Source organism: Pseudophryne corroboree, chromosome 3 (assembly GCF_028390025.1).
Source record: "Pseudophryne corroboree isolate aPseCor3 chromosome 3, aPseCor3.hap2, whole genome shotgun sequence".
NCBI lineage: Eukaryota > Metazoa > Chordata > Amphibia > Anura > Myobatrachidae > Pseudophryne > Pseudophryne corroboree.
In genome coordinates this window covers 343,438,446-343,444,445 of record NC_086446.1, presented here as the reverse complement: position 1 = coordinate 343,444,445, position 6,000 = coordinate 343,438,446, and the positions used below count along the sequence as shown (strand labels likewise).

At 47.5% G+C, this 6,000-nt stretch overlaps 1 protein-coding gene across 23 annotated transcripts in view; it reads left to right on the top strand.

Annotated features, from left to right (window-relative positions):
• The window catches only part of SRCIN1 (SRC kinase signaling inhibitor 1), a 900,548-nt gene that overhangs the window by 254,813 nt on the left and 639,735 nt on the right, over nt 1-6,000 (top strand). The gene's annotated exons all lie outside the window — the stretch shown is intronic.

Here is a 6,000-nt window from a genome sequence, read left to right as displayed (position 1 = left end):
GAAAGAAGCAGTGTGTTAGGATTATTAGATTACTAAATTGTCCAAAAAGGTGATTATCCAGCATTGTTAGCAAACTGATCTAAATGTGTTGTACATGGCCCAAACAATAAAAACGTTAATTTTGGTTAATGACCCCACAGTTCTGAAAATGGCAGTGTTAGCCAACTAGATTTTCAGACACCAGATCTAATTACAGTTTGGTTTGGCAGATATGACCGTATGCTATTTGCCAACTTGCGCCTGTTTGACCATAAACAATAGAATTAACATGTGGCATTGCCATCCTTACACTTATGGCTTTCATGGTCCATTGACATATTATAGTAGTCAAATAGAGACTTTTGTTATCCAACTGTCGCCTATGGTTTGTGTTTCCCACATGTAGGCGTATCAAGAAGCCTATAGTGATCTCTGACATACTTATAATTGTATTATCAGTATTTTGGATTGGGTGCCCTTGGCGATTGATGAACACCACCTATAATCTCAGTTTAAGTTGATCTTGTGTGTACTTAATGTTTGTACTTTAAGCAGGGACGTAACCAGTGCCGGATTTAGACCTTGTGGCTCCCAGGGCGAAAAAATAGGGGCATGGCTTCATGGAGAAGGGGCGTGGTTAGTTATGCCCTCCTGTAGCTGTGCCCTCAGTTGTTGTGCCCCTAGTTGCGCCGCTTACAAAAAAAAATGTTTTAAATAAAAAATAAATTAATACTCACAATCCCCGCTCCTGCTTCCAGACCGCTGCTGCCCTCCGTCTCCGGACGCTGGCGCCACTACTCGGATCTATGGGAGAGACGTCATGACGTCTCTCCCATTGCACCGCATAGACACTAGAGGTCAGTTATGACCCCTAGTGTCTATGTGCCGCTCCCACAATGCCGTGCAGTGCGCGATGACTTCATAGCGCACCGCACTGCACCGCATCTACCGAGGACCGGGGGGCACCAGTAGCGGATCTTGCCATGGCGGCGGCGCCCTCTGGACGGCGGCGGCACCCTCCGAAAAATCCTGCTTGCCCGTAGCAAGATCCACTACTGCCCGTAACAAGGTGTGTGCGGAGAGAGAACCGCACATAGCGCTGCAGGGTAGAGGGCGCTTGTCAATTATCTGTTTTAATTAATTTCACTTTCAGCTTTCCCCCCTTTTTTGAAGCCCAGCATCTTCTGGCTGCGCTGTCTCCTACCCTGACCCCTTCTGTCGATAATCCCTATACAACATTCATGAACTACACTTAAGATTTCTTTGTTATTCAGTCATACTGTCCTTTATTACATGTCAAGATGCTGACATACCCGGAATTCAAACACATTGTCTGTGGCATTGCAGTCAGACACTCTATTCATTGAGTTATCTGCCCTTGCATAGAGAGGTAGATAATTCTAAGCTAGAGAATTCTAACTATTTGATGCCTACCTTGTACTTTGTGAAAAAATGATCAGCTTTGCGGCTGAACAGATCTATGTAGTGTGTGGCTGCAAGAGATTGGATGTGTGGCTGCACACTATATAGATCTGTTCAATTGCAATGCTGATCATTTTTTTATTACAAAGTACCACAGCTTAATATAGTTTTTATGCAGGATCAAATAGCTCAATAAGTAGGGTGTTTGATTAGAATTTAACAGGTTATAGGTTTGAATCCTGGGTATGGCCGTATAATATTGTAACTGAATAACAACGAGCTCTAAAGTTAAGTGTCTATAAATGTGTATGTAATTATATATACATATTTCTGCAGCGGGGTACACTGGTATTCCACAGGGGATAACATTGGGGTGTAGAGTTGGATCTTGATCCGAGGCACCAACAGGCTAAAGCTTTGACTGTTCCCAGGATGCTCTGCATCACCTCCTCTATAGCCCCGCCTCCAGGCACTGGAGCTCAGTTTGTAAATTGGTGCCTGCAGTGGTTAACTAACAAGGGGGCTGCGCTAGGCAGCCCTGAAAAGAGCTTTTTTAGAAGACTTCAAGGGCCGCAGCACTTTCTATGTCATCCTGACATGCTGTGCTGCGGCTCCATCACCTCCCTCAGTGGCGCTGCATACTCCCGCGGCCTGGTTCCCGGGTACTTGCAGTAGAGATGCATCATTTTTTAGGCACACCGCCGCTGCAACTCTACTGGATCGCGTGGCTGCACATCAGGGAAGAGTTAAGAGGGTCCCCCAGGTGGGACCCACCGGTAAATTGCAGTCTATGGAGACTGACCGCGACGCTGGCATGGACACTATGGCCATGCAGGGATCCCACTATATTTACCAGGGCATGGGAGCACAGATCGCATACCTATATATCCATTTTAGTAAAGCCCCATTGTACCAGGTGGTGAGGACCAGCATAGGGGATAAGGTGCTTGACCTGTAGCCCCTCCCCCAGCTCCAGGCGCAATCTACTGCTGGTGTTCCAGCTCTGAAGCTGCCTCACACTCTCCCTCACTCCCTGACTGAGACGCTGGGCGCCATTTTCTAAAATAGATGCGTCTAGTCTCCGGGACTGTAGGGCAAGGTCTCCTTTGTAAACCCGCCTGTACATCAGCGCCGTGGTTTTACAAACACTTAAGTATTCTACATGTCACTATTAAGACAGCGTTAGTTAAGAACAAGTGTACCTGTGACAGAATATATTGTACAAGTATTCTGATATAAACATCCGGTCTCAGACCGCACTCTAACTGAACGCTTTATGCCCCCTATGGGACCACCTGTAACATTACAGTCACTGATGTCCCCATGGTTACTCCGCTTTGGTCGGGAAAATTTTACCTTACAGGTTGTAGCATATGACTCATTCCTTGGTCAGGCAAAACCCTATTCCAGGTCATTCTCGTGTCTCTGGCTCATCTAAACGGGCTGCTTCCTCCTCCCTATCCAATAATCCCTCAGATATTTATCTGAAGAGAGGGGGAACATGCTGTCCTATCAGTATCTATATTAGGTGTTTCTGACAAGGATTTTCCATTGCTAAATGATACCACTGCCCTTGTGGTTACTTGGAAGCAAATCCTACAAATCATGAAGATAAGAGGATTCCCCTACTGTGGTTAAGCAAACTGATATGTTCAAACGTCCGAGGGTAAATACATTTGTTACCACATTCTGCTCATTTAGTGTACATCAGACAAGACCCCTGGTCCAATCCAGGGAAGACATTCCCCCTGTCTACAACGGGTATTAGCTCGATATACTCCCCGTGCAGTTCTAATAACAAATAGATAATTCACTGCTAGTGAACTAATGTATCACCCATTGGGTGTCATCCACTCTGCCTGTCACCACTGTCCCCTCTCTGTAGGAACCGACAGATAAGCATGTGGAGGGATGCCTGAAGTCTATTACTCCCTTACAGGTGTTGTACATAGACCACGATTGCATCCTCTTGGGGATGCAAAATGTATTGATTATTGGTACAGGCATTAGAGGATGTGCTGCCCGAGGATATATTTGTCAATGCCAGACATTCCCTGTCTCACAATGCTACCACCTGTTCTTTACACAGGAGGCATCCCCTGAGGTGGGTGTGTCGGCTGCCAAGGCATCGAATACGTCTGTCCTGGCTCGCCATATTCTGTGGTTGAGGTCATGGAAGGTGGAACTGGACTCCAAAAGTCCTTGGAGGTATTCCCCTTTACTGGAGACATCCTCTTTGGGGAAGACCTAATTAAAAATTGGGTCTGGCTCGATGGCTACTATGTCTGCTTTTCTCTCAAATGCTAATCCTTTTGCACAGAGGGCAAAAGGTACCATCTTTACCTGCTTTCGGCCTCATGGGAAAGCGAAGGTCATGTCTCGTGCTCCCAAAAACCACTAAGCCCACGGCCTAATGATCCTGGGCAGTCCGTCTGCCTGCTTCTAAACATGACAAGCCTGCTGCATGATGGGACAGGCCTCCCCCTGGGGGTCCCCAGGGTGGGAGGCCGACTTCTGCGATTCACCCATGTCTGGTTAATGACCACTTCAGACGCATGGGTACGACAAGTTGTCTCTCACGGGTATGCAGTCTCTTTCAAGAGGCGTCCCCCATCGCCAGTTTTGCACAACGGTTACCCCTTCGGATCCGTTAAAGGCGCAAACTCTAACATTGGTTGTGAGTTCCCCTCCTGTACACAGGAGTGGTAGTGCCGGTATCTCTATCCCAAAGAGGCAGAGGATACTATTCGACCCTGTCTTTAGTACCGAAACCCAATGAGTCTTTCCGGCTTATACTCAACCTCAAATCACTGAAAAGTTGTGAGAGTATCCAAGTTCCGTCTGGAAACACTGCACTCAATTGTACTGGCCATGGAACCCGGAGATTATATGGTATCCCTGGTTATACAAGATGCTTTCCTACATATACCTATTGCAATATCGCATCAGCACTATTTTCGCTTTGCTGTTGGCAACCTTCCCTATCAGTTCCAGGCTCTGCTGTTTGGACTGGCCATGGCTCCTCAGATCTTCACCAAGATTATGGCCATGATGACGGCTCATCTCCGTCGCCAGGGAGTAAGGATCCTGCCGTATCTGGAGGACTTGCTGATCCTGGCAAACTCCCACGATGTCCTACTCAGTCATTTATGACTGACGGTAAACTTCCTACATGCCCACAGGTGGCTCATCAACTAGAAGAAGTCCTCGCTGGTTCCTGCTCGAAGCGTGGTGTACCTGGGTGCACTGCTGGACACACACAGCCAAAGACTTCTTGTCTTCAGAGAAAGTCCTGAAACTTCAGGACAGGATCAGATACTTCCTCTCTCGCCCCAAGAGTGTCGATACACTCGGCGATGCAAGTACTAGGCCTCATGGTGTCTGCTTTCGTCATGGTGGAGTACGCTGAATTTCATTCCTGCCCTCTGCAGAGGTTAATCCTTTCCAAATGGGACGGCCTGCCTCATCGGATCAGGTCTCAAATGATCTCCTTGACTCCGGAGGTTTGTCTATCACTGAGCTGGCGGCTACAGGACCAACAGTTGAGCAGGGGCTGTCCCTTCTGGATCCCCAACTGGGACCTACTGATACGGACGTCAGTCTGCGGGGCTGGGGCGCGGTTCTAAAGTAACACACTCTCCAGGGTCGGTGGACCAAGGAGGAATCTCTCCTCCCGATAAACATTCTGGAATTGCGGGCAATGTTCAATGCGTTGACACTGGCCCTGCCTCTGGTACAGAACAGGCCTGTTCAAGTACAATCAGACAACGCCACCACGGTGGCATACATAAATCATCAAGACGGCACTCGAAGCCGCATGGTAATGATGGAAGTGTCAAAAAATCCTCCAATGTTTGGAACGCCATCTACCAGCCTTATCGGCAGTGTTCATTCCGGGAGACCTCAACTGGGAAGCGGACTTCCTCAGTTGTCAGCGCGTGAACGCCGGAGATTGGAGTCTTCATCCAGATGTCTTTCAACTCCTAGTGGACAAGAGGGGCCTACCAGATGTAGACCTGATGACACAATCACAAGGTTCCAGTTTTCGTAGCAAAGACAAGGGATCCTCAAGCAGCGTTCATGGGTGCACTGGCAATTCCATGGAACTTTCGGCTGCCGTACGCGTTCCCTCCAGTGTCACTCCTGCCCAGGGTAATACGGACGTTCAAGCAAGAAGGAGGAATACTACTTCTAGTCGCTCCAGCGTGGCCCAGACGGCATTGGTTCTCAGTAGAGATGAGCTGGTTCGGATTTAATTGGTTCTTTACGCAAGAATTATCGCCATTTCTCATTTTCTGGATTTTTCTTATTGTGCTGCTGAATTTCAGCGTGAGATAAAGGGTATAAATAGAAAATATACCCTTTATCTCTCGCTGAAAATTAAACATAGCCTGAGATTACACAATTTGTAAGCATTAAGTATGTTGTAAGCGTCATATGCTAGACTCCTCTTTTCATGCCTAATGGAGGATACACTTGCTGTATTTTACAGCCAGTGTGCTCAGTACGCATGGATCCATCTGTGGTAGATTACACATAATAGTGTATAGCCCCCGTGGAGAGAGTGTGGTAGGGATATGTAGAATGCAGTGTGGAAGA